Source organism: Electrona antarctica, assembly GCF_951216825.1.
Source record: "Electrona antarctica genome assembly, chromosome: 11".
Classification (NCBI taxonomy): domain Eukaryota; kingdom Metazoa; phylum Chordata; class Actinopteri; order Myctophiformes; family Myctophidae; genus Electrona; species Electrona antarctica.
Window position 1 is genome coordinate 41,247,695 of NC_136792.1, and position 27,730 is coordinate 41,275,424.

Sequence of the window (27,730 nt, forward strand, 5' to 3'; positions counted from 1 at the left end):
GTTGTGATGTATTGTGTTGATGTTAGTACCGTATTGATGATACTGTAGGTGTTGCTATACATTTGTGATGAAATTATGTTTCGGTGATCTGGTATTGGTCCAGTGTTGATTGCAGGTATAGTTTTTGTTTTTCTTGGATCTGTATAGGATCTGTATCAATTTCTTTTGCTATTACATTGGCTGTAACAGAACATTCTGTTCTGTATTTGTATGTTTTTGTTTCATGTTTTGCATTCCCGTAATGTAGGGTGTAAGATGTAGATGTTTTTAATGGTTTTGTTGGTGTTGTGAGTTTGATTTGTGATTTGTGTGAGTGATTAGTGTTTGCATTGAATAACTGGTAGTCATGCTGATGCTATGCTATACTTGCTGGTATACTACCTATGTTCAACGATACAGACAAGTTCAACCAACCGGTAATATTCACCATACCTATAACAATATCATAATGTTGAGCATAAACTGTCTAAATGTAACTTGTTGAGTCATATGCCTTGCCATGGGACATAATGAGGCCTTATTTCAAAATATTGCCTGTTCTTTAGTAAAAGGCTATAGGCTTATTCGTCATGAATTTCTACAAGTGAAATTAGTTCTAGGTTCTAGGTCTACTGTAATGTCCTAAAAACACTAATTTAGTCATTATCCATCTTAGGCAAGGGCATTCACATGTTGACATTCTACCATAGCATGTGTGCGTATTACAGTTTTCTTTACAATGAGGGTATAACTTTTTACCAGGAAGCATAAAACTTGTCTCGCTACTGGTCTACCTACAAGGTTTGGCTCATTAGGCCTAATCATAACACTAATTACTACAACTACAATTAGGATATACCAGTCATTGTGAGAACGTTTCTAGCATATGGCTTTTCTAGCATTAGTTGCCTAATTACTGTATGCCCTGTTGCACACCCTTCACATATAATGCTTGGGTTAATCCATCCCTGACCGCTGACAGATCATACAATAGCCTAAATATATATATACTAATGGTTTGTCATAATGGATATAGATTTTTCAAATTAATTTAATTTGAAATGAACATTGTCAGATATTAAGAAATGGAATAATGTTACAGCTAACTTTGTATGGTGTATGGAGTATGAGTGTGTATTCAATATCATTTACCATTGCATTCTATAAAACAATGGCAGTGAATCGTGATGCATTGGGAGATTGTAGATCTGCTACTTTCGCATCATTTTTAAAAGTGTGTCTAACACATTTTCTTCATACTTCTTCATACTTTAGTAACTTTAAAAACACAAGAAAAAATGGTATCAGTGATTAATGGTTAGACTTATATACTGAATAAATGTAATAAATAAAAACAACAAACATCATGTTGGTGCTTGTTATAGAATATAGTCATGTCCAGTCATATGAAATCATGCAAAAAGCATAATAATAATAGCATACACGTGTATGCACGTATGCCTGTATGTATGTACGTATGCACGTATGTATGTATGTATGTATGTATGTATGTATGTATGTATGTATGTATGTATGTATGTATGTATGTATGTATGTATATGTATGTACGCATGTATTTGGTTAAAATGGGTAAGGTTTAAAAAAGGCCACATCATGCTCTATTGCACTGTATGTATGTATGTATGTATGTATGTATGTATGTATGTATGTATGTATGTATGTATGTATGTATGTATGTTAGCAGACCAGTTACTGGAATTATTTGCAGTCTGTCCTAACCCTCTGTCAAACATTAGTTCTGTTTAACTGAATCTAGTGGTCTAAAAGACATGCCCATAATCATGTCAATTATACTTTTTAAACATGCATGCACTATATGTATTTTACTAAATGTTTTACTTTAAATACACCAAAGGTGGTAGTTAGTTACAGAATATATTTATGTGCAAGTCCCATATATGCTTATCTTATAGGATGTCTCAGAGTTAGGGGTGAACACCGTTTTAACACTGTTGCCCAACCATGGAATAAATATATAATATTATATAATGTTTCTAAAGTTAGCTAATGGATAAACCATGCACCCACCATAACGCATACATGCATGCACACAGAGAGAGAGAGATATCTAACTAACTAATGGAGGGTCCATTAGTGCTAAACACTCAGCCCATCCATAACAAAATACTTTTGTTCTTGAATTACAATGAAGATACCCTTTTACAAAAGGTCTGTTCCTACATCTCTCACACACACACTGTACCCAAAAGTTTATGAGAGAGACACAGGCAGACAGACTGAGCCCCTAAAGTGGGGAACAGTCCATGCAATTAATGCATGCACGCACGCACACTCACTCAGCCAGACAGACCTATCCATTACAATGAAATGGCTTTGAGTGGTCACAAGTCCAAATGAGTGGCTTTTGTCAATGGAGACAAAAAGGCATGAGACTGTTAAAGTGTAACAGAAAGTGAACACAAAAACCTGTACAAAACACTGAACAATAACTACACAAAAGGCTATTATTGCTATTAACACAAAAGAAAGTCCCTTTTTCTATAGATTGGCCTTTACATCTCTCTCTCACACAACACACACACACACACACACACACACACACACACACACACACACACACACACACACACACACACACACACACACACACACACACTGAGAGAGACACAGAGATACAGCCTGAACCCAATGGGGAACAGTCCATAAAATGCATACATGCACGCACGCACGCACACTCAGCCAGACAGACATTACAATTCAATGATGTCCTAATGAGTGGCTTTTGTCAATAGAGACAAAAAGGCATGAGACGGTCACACTTTAAGGATGGATCACATTACAGATCACTACAGCCTGAGCTCTGCAGGAGAGGGTTACATTTTAACAGAAAGTGTACACAAAAACATGCACAAACACTGAACAAAAACTACACAAAAGGCTATTATGGCTAATAACACAAAAGAATGCCCCTTTTTCTATAGATTCTCTTGAATATACAATAGGTGAATAGATTTCTTTTGTACATACTATATACAATAACACACAATGCTTGAATAGGTGTTCATACTATTATGTCCATTATGTCCAATAAATACACAATAGAAACAATAGAACAATAGAATATACAACCCTTCCCCTAAACCACTACTTCCCACCTCCATTCCAAGATGGCCGAAATGTTTGCCAGCATGGCAGCAGCTTCTGATTCCTCTTGGTGATTCTTCTACACTCCTGTGCTAGCCCTTTGTTACTCATCTGTGAGTCATTTTAGGCTTGGTGTCTTCATCATTGGATCAACTGGTTAACTGTTTTTTAGTTATTTGATTTGAGTTTGTATTGAAAGTATTTGAGTTCTCACTTGAAATCATTTGATTTATGAATTTATAACACTTTTGTTTGAATAAGACAAGGGTGAGGGTTTGAGATAGGTTGTAGTTGTAGGACAGTCTAACTATTACAATCCTTATAGGTCTAGGGGTGGAAAAGGATGTAATAAGGTGGTAGGTGAAGTTTCGCTTTATTAATGGCCTTTTATTGGCTCTTTTAACACAACTTAACATACAAAGTTACATGAATTTACATTTAAACTTAACAGACAATGAACCCTGGCACAAACCAATAAACAATCAAAATACTTCTAACCTAACATTTAAGTACACACTCACTTACCTAACATAAAATAAGGACAATAGATCAAGTATAATCTTACTACTCTAATCTAGCCTCTATCAAAGGTGACTGTTACAAAAAGCTGGTGCCAGTAGTTCTACAAACAGATCACATAGTCAGACTGCTTAGCAGTAATCGGACACTCAGTCAGCCAAAGGCTGCCCTGAAGCTCTTCATTTTTAACCTGCCTTCTAGCGAGTTAAACTTCTACCAAACATAACCTTACAGAACATTAGAGTGCCGAAGGGTGTGTAGGCCACGCACCTGGTGACACCAAACTTTTGGGCACCAGCCTATAGACCACACACCCACCATCTCCAAGGACAGTGTCTAACACACTGCCAACACACACAGCTGATAGCAGTTCTTAAATAGGGCCCAGGTGGACAGTCTTCTTCTGATGATTGGCCGAGCTTGATGAGGCCACACGAAGCAGGTAGGTCTCCTCCCACACACAGGACCTGAGACTGAGAGCTGCAGTCAGTAACAAACTACATACTTGCACACACACCCACACACACACGTGTAACACTAACCAATGACTAGTCTAAACCAAAAACTGTCTAAACTAAGTACTGCACCCGAATAAGACTGCATATTATGAAATACACTTTTGTATTTTATTTTCTAAGACAATTAATGCATGCATGCTAGAACCAGATTGTTTAATGGAAATCATGATTAAAGGTCGATCCTGATCAAATCAAACTCTTTTCTCATGCATTGATAGTTTATTTGATGTTATACAACAGTGATTTTGAAACAAAAACTAATTTGGACACCTCGTCTTTCAGGTCAGGTTTTTTGTGTCCTGAAAGGATTCTGTTCCATGGATGGTTCTGGACTGGTACCGGAAGGTACCCAGACCTGGCGAGCCGACCCGGAATTCTGAACCCCCCTTCCCCCCACAAATGTGGTAATCTGGTTCTCTAAATTGGAGAAAGAGACTGATTTCCCTTTAGAACTGAATAGGAACTGAACTGGGAATTTTCAAGTTAAGTCACCAACTTAAAGGGGCCCCCATTTGTTTGTTGTTTTTCATGAATGTTCAAAGCTGTTTATTTTCTGCGTGAAGTTTAATAATATTTTTTCAGTTAACCTTTAATCCCTGTTTCCGACTCTCATGTCATTGGTTTTCACTCACTCATTGAGCTCCTCGTCCGAATCTGGTACATGTTCTGGTTTATACGCAGTCAATTAATTTATCTTTATACCCACCTTTATCATTAGTTATCCTTGCTACAAAAACACTGAATGATTTTACTGTTAACAATGGAAGAACTGATTGTGTCCAGTTGGCTCGGTAGGTAGAGCTCTTACCTTTGCAACACAAGGTCATGGGTTCAAATCCGGCCACCGCCAACTTAGTGTATGAGTCTTCAAGAACCCTGCCCCCCACTATAAAAACCGACCCTGTCAAAATTCCGTGGTCTTTTTCTCAAGTTTAGTCTTCCATGTTTCTATGGCTTATTGTGCATATTATTCTTATTGCTTATTGCCTTCCTGCTTGGTCCTCCCTTATCTCTACTTGCAGCAATTTCTTTTTTTCTAGTATTATTATTATTTTTATTATTTTCCCCCCGATTCAATCTAGTCTTCAGTTCATTTCGGATTATTGTAAAAGTAGGCTAACTATGCTCAGTGGCCTTGTGGTTAGAGTGTCCGCCCTGAGACTGGGAGGTCGGGGTTCGATCCCCGGCCGGGTCATACCAAAGACTCTAAAAATGGGACCCAGTGCCTCCCTGCTTGACACTCAGCATCAAGGGTTGGATTGGGGGTAAGTCCCTGCGACATACTAGCGTCATGTCCAGGGGGTGTACTTGTACATCAAGCTGCCTCACGCTACAGAAACAGGAGATAGGCTCCTGCCCTATGGGCCTCATGGCTCGGCAAGGCTACTAGGCTAACTATACAGATGAAACTGCAGTACACCGTTCTCCCGGACCAGAAGTGGCAGTGCTGTCTCAATTGTGGGCGTGATTTTGTAGATCTTGTAGTTTATATAGAATTATGTAAACTAGAGAGCAGACTGCCCCAGCCATTCATTTCAATGGAGTCGTACAGACTTCGGTAGCAATTCACAGACCATTCTGTTCTGATGAACTTCTCACCCCTTTTGAGAAAGATAAAAACACAATGACAATTTGCACACAGCATTATGACATAATGCAATATCACATACACACGTAATATACAGGACACATTTATGTGAACTCCTATAGAAGCAAGTAGATGCCAATAACAATGTCCAATCTCTATTAACACTTATTAACAGTAGCCTACAGGTAGTACAGTCAGAGGTTATGCATATGCTATACCTGTATAGTATATGCCCGTATATGGTTTCTGCCCGACAGCAAAGATATACTATATTATAGTATAGGCAAGTTGTGACAATCTTGGACTGTATCAGAAAGGATAGTCTGTTTACAATACATATAACTAGTCTGTTTACAATACATTAAATAGTCTGTTAATTCATCGTTTGACAGTGAAATGTAATGCTGAAATCAAATGTGATGAGTATAGGGGATGAAAATAACATTATGTTAGACACTCTATTATGGGATCACATTCCGGGACCAGGGCCAACATTTTGTCCCAGCCTGACATGCCTATATACAGAGTATATGTATAAGTAGGCTTTTGGCACCAAAATGATCCACCACTGAATATTAACCTATTCCAAATAATTTATTTGACAAGATATAGTGACACCAAGTGAAGAAACCCAGCACCCTGCCACCCTCCCAGTTATACAGATTATTTTATGCTGTCAGCAGTGATTAAATTTATCACTAGCCACTTGGATACCACGAAGCAAGTTCACCTCATTCACTCCATACCAAGTATGGGATGAATGTTGTATCATTTACACTTGATGTGCTTTATTAATAGATGTAATGGCTACTTGGATACTACTTTTGCAATGTGAGGGGCCACAAACACATGGTCATTCCTCCTATGTATTCTCTAGCAAAGACCATAGTGTGTAATAATATTTGATAATAATTCTTTCCACTGTATATAACAACCCATTGAAACGTCAAAGCCATTAGAAACTCTGTTAGCTTCCCTGAAACACACAACCTTGGTTCTGGTGACTGGTGCAGATCTACAATGAGTTCACAATGTGTCGACGGGTTGTACGTCCATTTTTCAAATAGCCAAAGTATAGGGATGAAGTTGTGAATGTATGTTATATGTAATAATAATCCAAACTAAAGTTGTCAAATTATTGTTGTGGAGTAAAAGTACAATATTTGCCTCAGAGATGTAGTGAAGCAGAAGTGAAAGTGTTGAAAATGCATAATGTCAAAAAATAAATCCCTCAAATGTTTTACAGTACTTAATGTACTCTAAATGTACTAGTAACTATACGCAGTATACTGTAGTTACTTTACACCACTGCATGATACTTCATAATGTTTCATGTAGAGTTGCTCAGTGACTCAGATCTAGATGTAATCTATCTATACTATAATGCCTATCAGTGATGGAATGAATAAGCAATACCCTATTGTAGAAATAATCTGTTTACAAATATTCAAAATTTACTTGAGTAGAAGTAGAAAAGTACCAAAAGTAAAAGTAGGCTACTATTTATTCAGAAGGTCCATTTCACACAATTTCAAATGTATAAAATGTATTAAAATCCTTGGAAAATAGCAGATGTACAAGCTCACAAATTGGAAATACTAAAATAAATAAAAAGAATAAACATGAACATAAAAATTAGCCTACCTCAAAATTAAAGCTTTTCCTTTTTTGTTGTTTATGGAGTTCAAATCACTCAAATAGAACCCAGGTGTGGTTTTAATATTCAAATATGTCTTCCATGTGTATTTCTGGTTTCTTTCGGATGAACTGGTGGGTGTGGCCACACAAAAACACTTATTTGAGCAGGGAATCAGAGCGCTCCATCTTTAAAGGGACATTTCACCACTGGAAGAAACTGCAGTCACTCAATGTTAATAGCATTTGTAGTAGATAACAGTAGCACAATTTGAAATGTACACCCATATGGTAAGAAAAATAATGAGTGTGTTTGACTAGGGTTCGACTGGATTGCTGAATTCCTACAACGACCATAATGCTTTGGTGCACTGCCCCTCGGGGGGAGGCTGTTTGGAAGTGTGACTTGTAGTCCAGGAACGAAGTGAGACCACATTTTCCTGACCAATTTTGGTCATGAACATGGCGTCATGAAATCTAATGATATCTAAAAACACATAATACACACATAAAAACCCCAGGAAAGTGTTTCTTGTGTCCTAAACATCATTTAGATCTGGTTGCAAAAGGGGTCAAGTGGCCCTTTAAGTACAATAACAAATTAAATGTACTTACTGTACACCACTGCTGCTCAGCTCTCGGTTTCACAGATATATTGTGAAAATAGCCGATCAACAAAAAATGTCCCTCTTTCTTAGGTAATATTTGACTATTTGACCAATGGTTTTATTTTTTATAATATAGTTTGTTTATTACTTTTGATACTTTAAAGACCTTAAATTGTCACTTTAAAAATGTGCAGATACCCTGCATATACTACTGTTGAGTGAGAAAAAACAATGTTGCACAGTAAGCAAATCCCCAGTAATCAATTGGGGACCCCCTTTGGGCTCCCAACCCACAGTTTGAGAACCACTGGTCTATTCAATAAACACACTAGATTTGGGTTTAGGCTACTTTGTATCTGCTTGATTTTATATAGGAAAGCTGTGACAACAAACTTGGACTGTATCAGCTTTGTGACAGAAGCTGCGTTTGCAATTAAACAGTGTCTTATCTGTTAACAAATGTATTTATGGTGAAATGTGATGCTGAATGAGCACAAGGAATAGAAATGACGTTAGTTGAGACAACTTTTTATGGGCTGGAGGTTGAGTGATCAAGTGCCAGTGTTCACTGTTTCCTACATTGAAGCCAGTGCCATTAAGACGTCTGACATCTGAACCATCTGAACTATGACCCTGGCTAAAAAACAAAAAAACTAAAATAACATCAAACCCCCCCAAAAGGTAACTAAAGCTTAAGTTTCCTCCTGAGATTAAGTGCAGTGGAAGTGTGAAGCATACAATGGAAATACCAATGGTGTAAAGTTAACTAAGTACATTTACTCAAGTAATGGACAATTTTGATGTAGCCCACTTTTACTTAAGTGGAGTATTTCCAATTTTCAACACAATTACGTAGTTACTTCCCTCACTGAATATTAAACTAATGTATCTGACAAGTCATGCTGTGATGATTATACCAAACCAGGCACAGGCTATATTTATATCATAGCCACTGGCATGGCCATAAAGTTGACTCATAAACCTGATGCACAAGATGCACTATCCAGTGTCATGGGAATGGTTTGACCACAAGGATGCTATTGCAATGTCAACAAGAAGGAAGAACCATTAAAGGCCATTCCTACTTTTACTTTCTGCAAAGATTGCAATTAGCAACTCATATAAGCCTGCTGAGGCGGGTGACATGCGGACCCACTGCAGAGGTGTTCAGCGTTTCATCTGGTGAGTGAGACTTCATCTGTCTTTAATAGTCCTACTAATGTGTTAGATATCTAAGCTATGCATAGTCATATAAATGTTTTAGAGATAGCTGATCCTAGTCTTATAAAACCAGTCGTATGACTCCTTACATACTCTACTGGACTATGCTGTCCACTTAGTGGACAGCATAGTCCACATAGTGGACAGCATAGTCCACATAGTGGACAGCATAATTGATGTTACAATGTACTGTACAGATTTAAATGATTGACTGTATAGTCTTTTATTTGTAATTGTGGTTTAGGCCAGATTGGAATTTGCTTTTATTAATTATTTTATATTTAGTTTATATTAGTACTTAAATAATAATTTACATTGCATGTAATGTCAGCTACTGGAGTTATTATTATTATTATTATTATTATTATTATTACAACAATTATTTTACTTGAGTACAGTTTGGCTAGTGTACACCCATGCACCTCTGAATGTAACCTTAATTCATACAATGGAATTAAAGTGTATTAGAAACGGAGAAAAAAAGTCTAGCATTGCCTCAGTACAAAACAAAACAAAAAAACAAGAAAAATAACAAACAAACAAACAAACAAATGAAAAGAACTGAATGGGCAAGCATCATTTCATTTCATTGCTTTCAGTGATAATATTGGATGGAATGGATCACTCTTTTCAGATGTGGAACTAATGAGTAATTTAAAAATGTCTCTCATGAAGTGCTGTGCGGCAAGAATGAACAATATAGGATTCATATAATACTAAATCATTCAACTCAAAAATATGTTTTTTTCCCCCCACACTTAGGACTTGTACTGCACTCAAGATTTCACTGCTACTGGTAGAGGGGAAAAGTGAGTGTTCATAATTTTGACATTAAACCTAGCATAGTCCTACAATGATCTGCTCAGATGTCAAGTCAGCAAAAACATCTATTGTCTGTCTAGAAAGGCATACCAGCACACACTTTTATTCCATTTGTTCTTTGTATATTAAAGGTTCACACCCAGTAGCAGCAACAAATGTATGTTTTGGCCTTCCTACAAATAAAATACAAAATAAGTAGAGGAAGGCCTATGGGCTGAACAGTGCCGGTTCTGGGCATTTAGTGGCCCTAAGCAACATAATATTATGCGCCCCCCCTGACCCCCGGGTCCAGAAAAATGTGTAAATTTGCCATGAAAATGCTTCAATCTGGTGCACTTTGAGATCAAAATTAAGAGGCTAGATCAGGCCGCCAGTTGATATTAACCTGCGGGCCGCATTAGGTGAAGGTGGGGGCCACATGTGGCCCTCAGGCCGCCAGTTGATATTAACCTGCGGGCCGCATTAGGTGAAGGTGGGGGCCACATGTGGCCCTCAGGCCGCCAGTTGATATTAACCTGCGGGCCGCATTAGGTGAAGGTGGGGGCCACATGTGGGGGCCCAGTGTGGAGGGATGGTATGACAGACTGACTGGTATAAACAGTGCCCCCAGTGGGGAGGGATGGTATGACAGACTGACTGGTATAAACAGTGCCCCCAGTGGGGAGGGATGGTATGACAGACTGACTGGTATAAACAGCGCCCCCGGTGTAGAGGGATGGTATGACAGACTGGTATAAACAGTGCCCCCAGTGGGGAGGGATGGTATGACAGACTGACTGGTATAAACAGTGCCCCCAGTGGGGAGGGATGGTATGACAGAGAGACTGGTATAAACAGCGTCCCCAGTGGGGAGGGATGGTATAAACAGCACCCCCAGTGTAGAGGGATGGTATAAACAGCGCCCCCAGTGGGGAGGGATGGTATGACAGACTGACTGGTATAAACAGTGCCCCCAGTGGGGAGGGATGGTATGACAGAGATACTGGTATAAACAGCGCCCCCAGTGGGGAGGGATGGTATGACAGACTGACTGGTATAAACAGTGCCCCCAGTGGGGAGGGATGGTATGACAGACTGACTGGTATAAACAGTGCCCCCCAGTGGGGAGGGATGGTATGACAGAGAGACTGGTATAAACAGCGTCCCCAGTGGGGAGGGATGGTATAAACAGCACCCCCAGTGTAGAGGGATGGTATAAACAGCGCCCCCAGTGTAGAGGGATGCTATAAACAGTGTCCCCAATGTAGAGGGATGGTATAAACATCCCTCAACTGTAGCCTACAGTTGATATTAACCTGCGGACCGCATTAAGTGAAGGTGGGGGCCACATGTGGCCCCCAGGCTGCCAGTTGATATTAACCTGCGGGCTGCATTAAGTGAAGGTGGGGGCCACATGTGGCCCTCAGGCCGCCAGTAGCCCATGTATGGGATAGGGGATACATTAAAAACAAATAAAGAAATCTTCTCCCTGTGATGTGGCCCCCTCAGTGGTTGTGGCCCTAAGCGACCGCTTATACCGCTTATGCCTAGCCCTGGGGCTGAAACATCCGTTTGTTGCTGCTTATGGGGGTAAACCTTTAATAAATAAGGAATCCTAAATGGATAAAAAGTTAATGCTGGAATTCCTTTCTATAGACTACCCGATATTCTTATACTGTGAACTACTCGACTGAGTGCTTGCTTCTCCTCTCCTCAAATACAGAAAGCCGCCACCATGAGTACGGACGAAGAGATGAAGCAGTACGGCAAGGCCGCCATTTATCTCCGTAAGCCAGAGAAGGAGAGAATGGAAGCTCAAAGTGCGCCCTTTGATGCCAAAACTGCATCATATGTGGTGGATAAGGCAGAGCTATACCTCAAGTGTAAGATTATAAGCAAGGAAGGTGACAAAGTCACCGTGGAAACGCTGGACAAGAAAGATGTAGGTGTATCTAAAATCAAATAGTGGCACAGTACAACTGTAATCACATTACATTCTGAAGTTGTGCTTTTTCTTTTTTAGAAAAGAACTGTCCCTGAGGCGGATGTCACCCCTATGAACCCTCCCAAGTATGACAAGATTGAGGACATGGCCATGATGACCCACCTCACTGAAGCCACTGTCCTGTATAACCTCAAAGAGCGTTATGCAGCATGGATGATCTATGTAAGCTTTTCTACATGTTGAGCAGTACATTATTTCACCTGTCAAAGAAAGAAAAACACAAAGTACAAATTATATCATCAAATGAAAAACCGTAGAAAAACAAATGCAAACAACTCATGGTTCTGAAGTTATGTTCAATGTTAATGTTCTCTCTCTTCTCCCCTTCAGACCTACTCTGGCTTGTTCTGTGCAACTGTGAACCCCTACAAGTGGCTCCCAGTGTATGACCAGGAGGTTGTAAATGCCTACAGAGGCAAGAAGCGTATTGAGGCTCCACCCCACATCTACTCTGTCTCTGACAACGCCTTTCAGTTCATGCTGATGGGTACGTACTAGTCAGGACAATGTAAACAAATACATAATGAGTTTGTGCTGTATATCCATGACTAAAAAAATAAGTGCTTTACATTTTACAGATAAAGAAAACCAGTCTGTCCTGATCACGTAAGTTTCCATCATCTACTAGGCATTAAAAAAAGAACATTGTACACAAATTCACTAAGTGCATTTCTCTGAATGTATGCTTTTATAACCAGTGGAGAATCCGGTGCTGGGAAGACTGTGAACACCAAGCGTGTCATCCAGTACTTTGCAACAGCAGCGACTGCTAGTGGAGAGAAATCGGCGGCCGATGGTGGTAAAATTAAGGTACTGTATATGTATATGTTTTTAACTTTAACAAAAACATTTTGGAACATAAAGCATTTATATGAAATATAGCAATTCAATTTAAAAGAATTAAGACCAAAATGTCTAAAACATTCTAGGGGTCACTGGAGGATCAGATTATTGCAGCCAATCCCTTGCTGGAGGCCTATGGTAATGCCAAGACTGTGAGGAATGACAACTCCTCTCGCTTTGTAAGTGTAAAATAATGACATTTTATGAGTAAACCTGCAATAATTCCACAATGTAGACGGATGCAACTAATTGTGCTATATCAAACAGGGTAAATTCATCAGAATCCATTTCAACAATGCGGGTAAATTGGCCAGTGCTGATATTGAGACATGTAAGTATGAAGTTCAGAGATGAGAAATTATATATTTGTTAATTTGAGGATTACATTTTTACTTATGTACAACCCATATAGATGATGATTATTATTATTATTATTATTATTATTATTATTATTATTAATTATGTTGTACAACCCATATAGATTATTATTATTATTATTATTACTATTATTATTATTATTATTAATTATGTTGTACAACCCATATAGATCTGCTGGAGAAGTCTAGAGTGACCTACCAGCTTCCTCTAGAGAGAGGTTACCATATCTTCTTCCAGATGATGACCGACCACATACCTGGGATTATTGGTAAATGGAATTATACTGAAAAGTCGCAATTTTGAAAAATTGCAAAGTGTGGTTGCCGCAATCGGTTACATAGGCCCCTCCCACTAATTATTCTAGCCAATTACAATGTCAAGTCACCCCTGTGATCATGTGGAAGTAATTTGGAGGGGATTTTTCCCCCCAAAAAATAAAATGTCTGCAACAAATGTTTTTTTTTTTTTTGCGGCACCCCCTGTGGATGAAAATGGAATTGCTTTTTGCTCTGGGTTGATTAAACCACCCGTGACATGTGATTCAAATTTGGAATGGATTGGACGTTTTTTTGTAAAATAGTCCCCTCCCATTAACTTTGGACGATGATTACGGCCGCACGATACGCACTACATGGGGAGATGCGTCATGACCCACGGAATCCAGGGAAAAATGTTACGACCTACGGTTCAAGAGTTATAAGCCAAAACATAAAGTGGGCTGTTATAGCGCCACAATATAGCCGACCAATATAATTATAAGTTAATTCATTTTAATAATTATTATGAACCTCCTCTCCTAGTTTTGTAACTATAGCCCTTATGGAAAAAATACTTGAACGTGACTTTTCGAATTTTCCGATTCATGTCAATGGGGAAATGTAATGCACGAATACATTAATATCAATTAAACTATACAACATTTCTCTTAGCAAAATACAAGCACACGATTCCCGATGAAGCCGGTCAAGTGCGTGCCATCAAAACTGTGGGATAAGTAGTGAAGCAAAGTTTAGGGTTACTCTAGAAAGAAGTAAAAAAATAAAGTGTTACTATTACTAGTCTGGTTGAACCACACTAATGAATAGAAACACATGTTCACACTTTTTTGAATCCCTTCTCAGAAAGTTGTCTCATCACCAACAACCCATACGACTTCCCGTTGATCAGCATGGGTCAGATCACTGTGGCCAGCATTGATGACAAAGTCGAGTTGGAGGCTACAGATGTAAATGGACATTATTTTACATTTCTAATACTCACTGTGCATTGCAGTCAGTTGCTCTGCAAAATACATTTTGTAAAGCAGTGGTTTTCAGGCCATGACCTCCCAAAATAATCCTATTTAAACTGGATTGCTAATATAATGCTTCATCTCAATCTTCAGGATGCTATTGGCATCCTGGGCTTCAATGTTGAGGAGAAAGGGTGCATCTACAAGTTCACCGGATCAGTGATGCATCATGGAACGTTGGTCTTCAAACAGAAGCAGCGTGAGGAACAGGCGGAGCCAGACGGCACGGAGGGTAAATTGCATCTATTTATATTTCAAAAGAACTAAGCTAAATATATTTTCAATATATTGTCATTATTTATTTATATTATACTGTTTATACTGAAGGTTATTTGGTTTACCTATATGGTCCTAGATTACTAGCTGTATGCATTCAATGTATTACCAATTGTGTTTACCTTGCTAAAATCGCACTCTGGATTAAGCGTAAATTGCAAATTGTATGATCATTTCAGTGGCTGACAAGATCTGCTACCTGTTGGGTCTGAACTCAGCGGAAATGCTTAAGGCATACTGCTACCCCAGAGTTAAAGTGGGAAATGAATATGTCACTAAAGGACAAACTGTGCCACAGGTGAGTAAAGTTACATTATTTCCATGTTCTGATTTCATACACACCTTATAAATTGTGTCCAGACTGTTTTAATTCATTATTAAAATGATCCTCCAACATTATTGTCTCAGCCAGGCTGAAGGTGAGGCAGAGATTGTGTTTTGCACCATGTCCGTCGGTCTGTGTGCCTGTTTGTGTGTCTGTGAACAGCTAATCTCAGGCACTGTTTGGCCGCGAACTGTGCATGCACACTCCCTGGATAGGTGGATGCCAGAGCAGAACCTCTGCCCCAAATCTTTCAGATCGGCGTAATCGGCGCGCCACCAGGAGGTCGATTTTTGCAAAACACATGTTTTGATATCACTCCTAGTCCTACAGATTTTGTCCAAACATCATGCAAACCGGTACACAGTATCTCTATATCCATTAAACTGAACAAAATGCATATGAACGCAGTGTGCAATTTCTGTGAAATTTTGCACGCATATTCCCACACAGCCGAGGAAGTAACGCCACTTGAAAAATTTCAAATCAGCCTCATGGTGGCACTATAACAGGCCGATTGGCATTTTTACAGGTAACTGCACCGATTTGCTTAAAACTTTGAATGCACACTCCCTAGAGGCCAAGGAAAAACCTTTGCCCTGCATTTTTGCTACAAAAACAACAGCACACTGCAGAAACATGTGCCGTTCCAAGTACCTCTACTGACATGTTTGGCGCCTGCTGGCCTAGTGGTCCAGGACAGGCGCATGCCACATATATAGGCTCTGCCCGTAGTGGGTTGTGTGTTTGAGTCCCGTTCATGACGACGTTTGGTGCATGTTTTTCCCGGTCTCTCTCTCCCTCTTTCCTGTCCATCTTCACTTGTATCTATCAATAAAGGCAAAAAAGCAAAAAACAAATCATTTAAAAAAATTTGTGTAACTCACTATAATGTTCCTATTTCCTTAGACATAGGGAAGCTGTCAACATTCCCTTAAGCACTCGGGCTCTCAAACTTGTGGAATAAACTTTCCATTGCAGTTAGATCTGCAGACAAACTCCGAATCTTCCACCGTAATCTGAAGATTCACCTCTTCAGACTCCACCCTAGCCCGTAGCACTTGGCCTAGCCTTGAAAACCTTGCAGGCTTATGCAAAGGCTAAAATTGCTTAAATTGTGTAACTCACTATAATGTTCCTATTTCCTTAGACAATGAACTCAGTCAGTGCCTTGGCCAAGTCCATCTATGAGAAGCTGTTCTTGTGGATGGTCATTAGGATCAACGAGATGCTGGACACCAAGCAGCCGAGAAACTACTACATTGGTGTGCTGGACATCGCTGGTTTTGAAATCTTTGATGTAAGCATGGACTTGTTTTAAGTTGGAGACTAAATATTTTTGTCACAGTTACACATTTACAAGAGATTGGGCTAATGATATTTCCTCTCACAGTTCAACACCCTGGAGCAGCTGTGCATCAACTTCACCAATGAGAAACTGCAACAGTTTTTCAACCACACCATGTTTGTTCTGGAACAAGAAGAATACATGAAAGAGGGAATTCCCTGGGATCTCGTTGACTTCGGCATGGACTTGGCTATCTGCATTGAGCTCATTGAGAAGGTAGGTACTGTACATGGACTTGGCTGTCTGCAATTGAGCTGATTGAGAATGAAATACATACACTGTTGCATTGAGCTGATTGAGAAGGTATAGAATTATTATTAGTAAAGCGTATTATATTATTATGTATTGCTATGGACTTAGGTGTCAGCATTGCGTTCATTGAAGGTATACAATTATTTTGTGCTTTAATGGACATAATGTATACACACACACACACATGTATTTTTTGTCATTGGCACTAAGCTTTTGTTGATTTGTCTCTTGTGTCTCCTTCCCAAAGCCCTTGGGCATCTTCTCCAGCCTCGAAGAGCAGTGCATGTTCCCAAAAGCTACAGACAAAAGTTTTGCAGAGAAGTTGATTGACCTGCATCTGGGGAAGAACAAGGCCTTTGAAAAACCCAAGCCTGGTAAAGGCAAGGGTGAGGCTCACTTCTCCCTGGTCCACTATGCTGGAACTGTGGACTACAGGTGAACAGAACCCTATAGTATGCCTATATGTACTGTATATATAATTATACATTATATATAATATAACCGGAACTGTGGACTACAGTTTTCGATTAATTGAGTATGGAGGACGCCAATGGAAACAAGCGATAGGCTTTTGTTAAAAAAGTGTTAATAAAGTATTCAATCAATCCATCAATCAATCAACAGCATCACAGGATGGCTAGAGAAGAACAAGGATCCTCTCAACGACTCTGTGGTGCAGCTGTACCAGAAGTCTACAGTGAAGCTGCTCTGTATGTTATATCCCCCACCTGAGCCTGAAGGTATGTTTATTACAATTGGTTTGGAGCATTTAGCATATTGGGAACTGGAGTTATGGCTGTACCCCAGAGCCAATAGGAACACAGAGGGGGCGGGACATCAGCAAAATAATATAGGACAATAATATAATATAATGTGTTCTATCCCCCACCTGAGCCTGAAGGTATTGTTATATCAATACTATAAACATTCAGAATCTGACAAGAAGGGAAGCATTTTCATTCTATATAACTAATGATAACTCATGATTCTAATATAAACAGATAATACCAAGAAGGGAGGCAAGAAGAAGGGTGGTTCCATGCAGACTGTGTCTAGTGCTTTCAGGGTAAGAATATCTTTTCATTATTATCAACATATATCCCTGTAAGAATGAAGCGTTATTATTATCAACATTATATCCATGTAAGAAATAGTCTTTAAATGTTGGAATTAAAGTTTAAAATAGGGTTTACGCCGTTAAAGTATGTTTTTAAAAACAATCTAAATCTGCAAAGTAAGTAGTATCTATTACTTTTGACTCATTATAAACCTTTATGTCTCAATAGGCAAACTTGCAGTTGCTGATGACCAACTTGAGGAGCACACATCCTCACTTTGTGCGTTGCCTGATTCCCAACGAGTCCAAGTGTCCAGGTAAACAGAAAATAAACATTTGACGCCTTATCAATTATCTCCTAGTGGCCCCAAGGAAGACCTTGGCTTGTAGTACTAAGCCAGGATGCGGAAAAGGCTTTCGACCAGGTGGAATATTCGTACTTGTTCTCAGTGATGGAATTTTTTTACATTGGAGATAGGTTCATTACATGGATTAGGCTATTGTACAGCAACCCCACTGCAGCTATGAGACTGACTAACCAGACACTGTCCTCACAATTTGCTTTAGCTCTAGGGCCCTTTGCCCAGACAATTATAGGAAATGCTGACATATATGGGTACAACACAGAATACACTTAAAATATAAGATCTCCCTATGCAGATGACATTATTTTGTATGTTTGTATTTTGGTTGACTCGTTTTCACTCATTAAATGCAACTTTGGCCATTGCGTAACTATTTTGTTGTAATTATAATGAAGCAACATATTTACAGGACTGATGGAGAACTTCCTGGTCATCCACCAGCTGAGGTGTAATGGTGTGCTGGAGGGCATCAGAATTTGCAGAAAAGGCTTCCCAAGCAGAATCCCCTATGCTGACTTCAAGCAGAGGTATCAATTCCTTTTTCCAGCAGCTTTTAGTTCCAAACTTATTAACGGGAGGCACGCAAAATGACCATGAACTTCTGCAAAACAGATACAAAGTACTGAACGCCAGCGCATGTCCCGAAGGCGCGTTCATGGACAACAAGAAGGCATCTGAGAAGCTGCTTGGGTCCATTGACGTACCTGTTGATGAGTACAGGTTCGGACACACCAAGGTAAACACACTCCCAATCTGGTTTAACATTATGAACAGAGGACTAAAAATAGATTTTATGGTTGTTTAGTTACAGTGTTTGTGACATCGTATTCAGGTGTTCTTCAAAGCTGGTCTGCTGGGTGTCCTTGAAGAGATGCGAGATGAAAAGCTGGCTGCTCTGGTCGGCATGACTCAGGCACTCGCACGAGCTTACCTCATGAGGAAGGAGTTTGTCAAGATGATGGCTAGGAGGTACTTTGAAAACATCTATTCAATAAAAGAAATAAAGTGTCAAATCACTATAATAAAATAGCAAAAATTGCAGAGCAAGCTTTTGATGATGGTGGCAAGGAAAGATCTCCTTAATAAACAGCAGAAACCTCGAGCAGAATCAAGCTATAGGATGGGGGGTCATCCTGCATTTACATTGCGGCAGTTAACAACAATAATACCAACAGCAATAATAACAACAACAATAGTACAACTATAATGACACAATTATATAATAACAGCAGGCGTATTACATGGAAACCCTCAATCTGCATTTCAATCATGATCCACTGTTGTCCACAGAGAGGCCATTTACACCATCCAGTTCAACATGCGCTCATTCGTCAATGTGAAACATTGGCCATGGATGATGGTCTACTACAAGATCAAGCCTCTCTTGCAGAGTGCTGAGACTGAGAAGGAGCTGAATGACATGAAGGAGAACTATGAAAAGATGAAGACTGACCTGGCCACTTTCCAGGCCTTGAAGAAGACACTGGAAGAGAAATTGATAGCTGCGATCCAGGAGAAGAATAACCTTGCATCGGCATCGGCATCAGTAAGTAGCTACACTTGTACAGGAAATGTTGCTAATATTTCATATTGTTTATCATCTTAAAAGGCAAGACCACTTTTTTTATACGTATAGTTACGTTGCCATGATGTAACTCCAAAGGTGGACAAGAAATCAAAAATAATTGCTCCATTGATTAGAAATTGATAATTCAAAATATTCTCCTCGTTGACTTACATTGTACGCTGAAAGAGCTCTCAAAGTCACTCTTTTAAATGAACACAAACAAAATTGATTCAGACAATATGAGCATCACCAAACCCAGTACTGTTTTTGTTTTTAATAATAATGTTAACTTCCTGTTGAATTTACTATTTGAAGATCTAGATCTGGATCCACGGATCCAGTCCGGGTTTTCTTCGTATAAAAATGGCAAAATCAACAGGAATTTTACATATTATTAAAAAATAACTAACAGAACTGGGTTTGGTGATGCTCTATATTGTCTGAATCAACTTTGTTTGTTTGTTTACGTACTAAAAGAGTGACTTTGAGAGCTTAGGTCGAAACGTTAGTCGTTCTGTATACTAGTACCTATTAAAAGGCTCTAAATGTCTGTGCTGCTCCAGTGTCCTCTCCTCCTTCAGTGACTTTGTGAGCTGTTTCAGTGTACAATGTAAGTCAATGAGGAGAATATTTAGAATTATCAATTTCTAATTACTAGAGCAATTCTTTTTGATTTCTTGTCCACATTTGGATAACATCATGACAAGGTAAATACACAACCCAAACCTCTACCAAAGTGATATTGCCCTTTAAATCTTTTATCTAAAGTAGAATGTACAAGTAGAGTCGACCACCAGGCATTCTCTGCCGTGGTATACATTGCAGACCATGGCAGAGAATGCCTGGTGGTTGAACGGCTGTTCAGTACAAGGGCCTGACCCAATTTGACATTCTTCAAATTCATTTTCATTGACAACTAGGGAGACGAGGCTCTGAATGATGCTGAGGAGAGATGTGAAGGTCTTATTAAAAGTAAGATCCAGTTGGAGGCAAAGCTCAAAGAGACGACCGAGAGACTGGAGGACGAGGAGGAGATCAATGCAGAACTGACTGCCAAGAAGAGAAAGCTGGAGGATGAATGCTCTGAGCTCAAGAAGGACATTGATGACCTGGAGCTCACCTTGGCCAAAGTGGAGAAGGAGAAACACGCCACTGAAAACAAGGTATAGATTATACTCAAGATCATACACTCTAGTTACAGACTTGTAAGGGTCAATTCAGAACCCCCCTCCCCTAAAGGAACCCTGAGAGTCCCTGGAATCCACTTTGAAAAGCACTGATTGAATTTGAGCCATTCTATGACAACACATTATGTTTTGCTTCTATCAGGTGAAGAACCTGACTGAGGAGATGGCGTCTCAGGATGAGAGCGTCGCTAAGCTGACCAAGGAGAAAAAAGCCCTCCAAGAGGCCCATCAGCAAACCCTGGATGACCTGCAGGCAGAGGAGGACAAAGTCAACACTCTGACCAAGGCCAAGACCAAGCTGGAGCAGCAAGTTGACGATGTGAGTTTACCAAAGGGAATCAGATGTTTTGAATTTAAAGATGGAGTGTCGTGATTTTTTTCCACCCTAAAACATAATCATCAGGTATTATCATTATATGAGGTGGACAATTTGTTTTCAAAAAAGTGTACAAAGAAAACTGGAAAAGATACAAATATCACGGCACTCCATCTTTAATATTATATGTTTATTGTTTTACTGATTAACAACAACAATATATTGTTGTGCAGTTGGAGGGTTCTCTGGAGCAAGAGAAGAAGCTCCGCATGGACCTGGAGAGAGCCAAGAGAAAGCTTGAGGGTGATCTGAAACTGGCCCAGGAATCCATCATGGACCTGGAAAATGACAAGCAGCAATCTGACGAGAAGATAAAGAAGTAACGTGCACCAACAATATGAAATGTCATGGAGTGAAACCACCTGCAGAATGATGCTAAAATATGACTATTGACTGTATTCAACAGGAAGGACTTTGAAGTAAGCCAGCTTCTGAGTAAGATTGAGGATGAACAATCTTTGGGGGCCCAGCTGCAGAAGAAGATCAAAGAACTCCAGGTATTTTTTATTTTCTGTAAAATCATTAATAATAAGTAAGTGTGAATGGTTATTTTCAGATGTTAATCTAACATCATTCATTTGAAAGGCTCGTATTGAAGAACTGGAGGAGGAGATCGAGGCAGAGCGTGCCGCTCGTGCCAAAGTGGAGAAGCAGAGAGCCGATCTCTCCAGGGAACTTGAAGAGATCAGTGAGAGGCTGGAGGAGGCTGGAGGTGCCACCGCCGCTCAGATCGAGATGAACAAGAAGCGCGAGGCTGAGTTCCAGAAGGTGCGTCGTGACCTTGAAGAGTCCACCCTGCAGCATGAGGCCACTGCTTCTGCTCTCCGTAAGAAACAGGCCGACAGCGTGGCGGAACTGGGTGAACAGATCGACAACCTCCAGAGAGTCAAGCAGAAACTGGAGAAGGAGAAGAGTGAATACAAGATGGAGATCGATGACCTGTCCAGCAACATGGAGGCTGTTGCTAAGGCAAAGGTATGATGGAATGCCATGGTATAATATCATTCTTGAGACAAACAAACATGTTTAAAGTGACTAAAGTGAAATGAAATACTCAAATTTTAAAACTGATAGTTCCACATGTGTGGGGCATTGAAAGGCAGTCTTTATAGCTCAGATTTAACAGTGGGAATGTTTCATACAAGTAATCTTGTGAACGAGTATGCAAACTCTAAATCACACATGGGCAACTGGTGGCCCGGGGGCCACATGCGGCCCCCACCTTCACTTAATGTGGCCCTTAGGTAAATATCAGAATATACTGACATATAACATGACCCGCTTTAATTACTTCAGTCTATATTAGTAGCTTAATGATTAGTATTCAAATGTTAGACTTTTTATGTCCAATGTATTTGTATTTAAGTTCATAAACTTAACATAGGTATAACTACCGGTAAATGCATTTGAAGTTAAATTAAAAAATAGCAAAAAAAATTACTCAGGATTTCAATTTAAATATAGTTAAAAATAGCCGATCTACAAGCTCAAATCGAGAGCTTGTAGATCGGCTATTTTTGCTACAACATTATATGCAATGTGGCCCCTCTGGAGTGAGTGTGGAAATATAGTGGCACTCTCCATCGTCAAAGTTACCCACCCCTGCTCTAAATGTTATTAAGCTGTTAAGATAATTAGGCAAATGTTAAGTGTTTAAGGCTTTAAAAACAGTGCAGTGCTGTTCTCTCCTCATAGCTAATGATGGCCAAGCAACCCAGTGATGGGTAAGGAAACCATACAGTTATAAACCGGAGGGCTGAAATATAGACTATATCGATTGGCTTTGCTTTAAATCAAAGCAATGAACCTATCTGAAAAAAAAGATGATTGAACATATATAATGTTCGTTTCCAGGGAAATCTTGAGAAGATGTGCCGCACCCTTGAGGACCAACTTAGTGAAATCAAGGCCAAGAGTGATGAAAACGTTCGCCAGATCAATGATATCGGCGCTCAGAGAGCAAGACTGTTGACAGAGAACGGTAAATGTTCATTTAATCATAAATCATTTGACTACATGGTTTGTCAATGGTACTTGAGCAAATTGACCATAATTAGAGATAATGCTTTTGATCAACAGTTATCCCAGCCACCGATGATATGTTTGAAATGTTTGAAATGAATATTCAAATTTCTAATTAGGTGAGTTTGGTCGTCAACTGGAGGAGAAAGAAGCTCTGGTCTCTCAGCTCACAAGAGGCAAGCAGGCCTTCACCCAACAGATTGAGGAGTTGAAGAGACTTGTTGAAGAGGAGGTTAAGGTGAGGAACAGATTATTTTCTATTTTAGTTTCATATTATTTGTCATTTCATTCAGCTGACATTGTTTTTTTCCATTTTCTTCTGACAGGCAAAGAATGCCCTTGCTCATGCTGTGCAATCAGCTCGCCATGACTGTGACCTTCTGAGGGAGCAGTTTGAGGAGGAGCAGGAGGCGAAGGCAGAGCTGCAGCGTGGAATGTCCAAGGCCAACGCTGAGGTGTGTCAGTGGAGGAGCAAGTATGAGACTGATGCTGTCCAACGCACTGAGGAGCTGGAGGAGGCCAAGTAAGTCAGCAGTGTTTTTACCATAGACAGACCCGCTCCCACTATTCATTTAAACAGAAGTTGCTCACTGGCGTTTGAAGCACCCGGAAGAACGCTCTACAAGTGCTAACTTGTGAACGAGCGCTCTGTGTTAAACCGCAGCTGCGCACTCTTTTGCTCGAGCTACATGCACAAGCAAAACCGCCTGCCTGCAGTTGCAGCTTTGGCCAGAAGGGTTGGGCGACTTCAACGTTTCCGTTTCAGGTACCACTAGGCCTGTCGCCCAATCGCAATTATCTGAGATAATCGCTTGAGATAAAAATGAAAAAATGGGCATAATCGTCAAAATCGTGATAATCATTTCAATGTTGAAACATTTTCATATTTTTTCCAACATTTTCAGAAAGAGTGGAATTATCAGATGTACAAGCTCAAAATGCATCACGCATTTTTCCCGTGGCACCACTCACTATACAAAATATTGCCACAATAATCGAATTCCATTGAAAACTGATCAACAGGAAGAAGCTCGCCCAGCGTCTTCAGGAAGCTGAGGAGCAAATCGAGGCTGTGAATTCCAAGTGCGCCTCTTTGGAGAAGACCAAACAGAGACTCCAGGGTGAAGTGGAAGACCTCATGATTGATGTGGAGAGGGCCAATGGTTTGGCTGCCAATCTTGACAAGAAACAGAGGAACTTCGATAAGGTGCTTTGACATACATTATTACAAAATAATTCTTGTGTCCTTAAAGTGGGGTAAATGACAAATCATTACAAATTGTATGCAGGTCCTGGCAGAATGGAAGCAGAAATTTGAAGAGGGACAGGCAGAACTGGAGGGAGCTCAGAAAGAGGCTCGTTCTCTCAGCACTGAGTTGTTTAAGATGAAGAATTCCTACGAGGAGTCTCTGGACCAACTGGAGACCATGAAGCGTGAAAACAAGAACCTGCAACGTACGTTTTCGTATCATTCTTTCAAGAGCAACAGTAAAAAAACAAAAACAACAACCGATCAAATGGTGGATCAGGTTACAATTTTATTAAAATGCAAATACAAAATATTTGCTGACTGATTCATTACTTTCAATCCACTGCAGAGGAGATCTCAGACCTGACTGAACAGATCGGTGAGACTGGAAAGAGCATCCATGAGCTGGAGAAGTCCAAGAAGCAGACAGAGACAGAGAAGTCAGAGATCCAGACAGCCTTAGAGGAAGCGGAGGTATTAAAACTTTAGGTTATAGATGTCTGTATTTTCTTTCTTTCTTTCAATATGTTTTACATTCAAACAGTGTAGCAGTATAATGATGGATGTTATATTAAAAAAGTCCTACAACCTTTTGATCCTGTATTGCATTTAAGGGTACTCTGGAGCACGAGGAGTCCAAGATTCTCCGTGTCCAGCTGGAGCTCAACCAGATCAAGGGTGAGGTGGACAGGAAGCTGGCAGAGAAGGATGAAGAGATGGAGCAGATCAAGAGGAACAGCCAGAGGGTGGTTGACTCCATGCAGAGCACTCTGGACTCTGAGGTCAGGAGCAGAAATGATGCCCTTAGAATCAAGAAGAAGATGGAGGGAGACCTGAACGAGATGGAGGTTCAGCTGAGTCACGCCAACCGCCAGGCTTCTGAGGCCCAGAAGCAGCTGAGGAACGTTCAGGGACAGCTTAAGGTGCAAAACATATTTAGACAGGTCCTTCAAACAATGGAACTGCTTTGAACAAATCACATTCTGATGTTTCTCTTATCGTGACCACCTCAAATGTGATTTATTTTAGGATGCCCAAGTGCACCTTGATGAAGCTAGCAGAGGCCAAGCAGATAGCATAGAGCAAGCTGCTATGGTGGAGCGTAGGAACGGCCTAATGGTCGCTGAGATCGAGGAGCTGAGAGTGGCTCTGGAACAGACAGAGAGAGGCCGCAAAGTGGCTGAGCAAGAACTGGTGGATGCCAGTGAGCGTGCTGGACTGTTGCACTCTCAGGTAAGTCAATGGAAAAACTCAACAACATATTTTTAACATACAACTCATTCATACTTGCATTGCTAAACTGAATCTTTATTTTAGAACACAAGCCTTGTGAACACCAAGAAGAAACTTGAAACTGACCTGATCCAGGTCCAAGGTGAAGTGGATGACAGTGTTCAAGAATCAAGGAATGCTGAGGAGAAGGCCAAGAAAGCCATCACTGATGTAAGTTAGGAGCTCTGCCTCTTATCCAATATACCAGGACAATTAGAGATCCTTATGGCATGCTTAATTATTACAATTGAGAGAATTCCACACCCACATTCCTTTGTGTCTGAAGTTTTGGCGACACAGAGGTGTCGACGGAAGTGTTGGCGACACAGAGGTGTCGACACAGAGGTGGCGACAATCTATTTTATTTCTGTTCAGAAGTTCTTTCTGTACTGTACCTACATGATGCTCAGTGACATCATAGAGGGCAGGTTTGTTTCCCTGACCACATGCCTGTTTTTTTTTTTACTTTTCTTTCGCATTAGTGTTCGGGTGAATTTCACCCGTGTTTGTGAGAGAGTGATCCCACAATGGGCTTTTGATTTGCTTTTGCTTTTTTGCTATTTTTTTCACTGGATCATTCTCACATATCCCAGGAATGGGTGGACCAAAGGAGAAGTTCCCAGCTCCATTATTAACTTTTTTTGAATATATTTTTAAATAATGTTTTTCACAGATTTTGCCCCCCTATGATGTTGTTTCCCTCTGGTCTTATGACCACGATTAGTATCTGTTTATTACCCTATTATTACCTGTTATATTACAATATATTTTCTCGCAGTCAACATTAATATAAATGTAATCTATGTACCATGTTTGTCAAGTGTGCAGTGACATGATTATTTCCTTGCGGGACAATGAAGTACATTTGATCTTCTTTCCAGGCTTCTATGATGGCCGAGGAGCTGAAGAAGGAGCAGGACACCAGCTCTCACCTGGAGAGGATGAAGAAGAACCTGGAGGTCACAGTCAAGGACCTGCAGCACCGTCTGGATGAGGCTGAGAACCTGGCTATGAAGGGAGGCAAGAAGCAGCTCCAGAAACTGGAGTCTAGGGTAAGATGTGGTTTACTTCAACACAGCTTATAGTCAATGAAATAAGAATAAGTCATTTCATAGTGCATAATTCCTTTTGTGAAGGTGCGTGAACTGGAGGGAGAGGTCGACACTGCACAGAGAGGTGGAGTAGACGCTATTAAAGGTGTCCGCAAGTACGAGAGGAGAGTGAAGGAGCTTACCTACCAGGTACTGTATATCATGTTTACTTAAATATCTATCATGCCACTAACTAAATTAATAGATTGCATGAACTACAAAATACAAATACAAAGAACTATAAATGTCATAAATTCACTCTCACTTCAGACTGAAGAGGACAAGAAGAATCTTGCCAGGCTTCAGGATCTGGTAGACAAACTGCAGATGAAGGTGAAGGGCTACAAGAGGCAGGCTGAGGAAGCGGTAAGACAATATACATCTTTAGTTGTGTTCGCCATGGGCAGAGTGTTGTGAAATAATAACACTAACTAGCCACAACCACACTTTACAGTTTTTATGAAATTGTCTTGCTTGGACTATAATTGTAAGGTGCTCTTTTCAAATATTGAGTCTTTGAACCATCTCTATCTCATATTGTAGGAGGAAGCAGCCAACACTCACCTGTCTAAGTGCAGAAAGGTTCAGAATGAGCTAGAGGAGGCAGAGGAGCGTGCTGACATCGCTGAATCCCAAGTCAACAAGATGAGAGCTAAAAGTCGTGACTCTAAGGTAAATACATGTGCAATATCAAGGTTTATTATGTTGGCTGTCTAAGATGGCTAAGATTTAACAAAATAAATCATGTTGAATATCTAATAGCATGCTCCTATTTTACAGGGAAAGGAGACTGCTGAATAACTTCTCCAATACAACTCACCATAAAAACTCATA

General features: G+C 40.1%; 1 pseudogene across 1 annotated transcript; it reads left to right on the plus strand.

Moving 5' to 3' along the window:
- The first annotated feature begins 9,952 nt into the window (after window positions 1-9,952).
- LOC306932708 (myosin heavy chain, fast skeletal muscle-like) lies at window positions 9,953-27,726 on the plus strand (annotated as a pseudogene). The gene is made up of 40 exons (XR_013792548.1): window positions 9,953-10,003; window positions 11,719-11,937; window positions 12,019-12,162; window positions 12,331-12,487; window positions 12,579-12,606; window positions 12,699-12,810; window positions 12,930-13,022; window positions 13,111-13,174; window positions 13,391-13,489; window positions 14,343-14,446; window positions 14,606-14,744; window positions 14,968-15,086; window positions 16,261-16,410; window positions 16,504-16,674; window positions 16,958-17,145; window positions 17,335-17,450; window positions 17,712-17,776; window positions 17,997-18,084; window positions 18,542-18,659; window positions 18,745-18,868; window positions 18,965-19,101; window positions 19,423-19,678; window positions 20,620-20,862; window positions 21,029-21,205; window positions 21,436-21,581; window positions 21,669-21,759; window positions 21,848-22,237; window positions 23,117-23,243; window positions 23,404-23,522; window positions 23,611-23,807; window positions 24,308-24,491; window positions 24,574-24,739; window positions 24,883-25,007; window positions 25,148-25,456; window positions 25,563-25,766; window positions 25,851-25,976; window positions 26,687-26,857; window positions 26,942-27,262; window positions 27,440-27,568; window positions 27,677-27,726. The product of XR_013792548.1 is annotated as a myosin heavy chain, fast skeletal muscle-like (transcript).
- The last annotated feature ends 4 nt before the right edge of the window (window positions 27,727-27,730 follow it).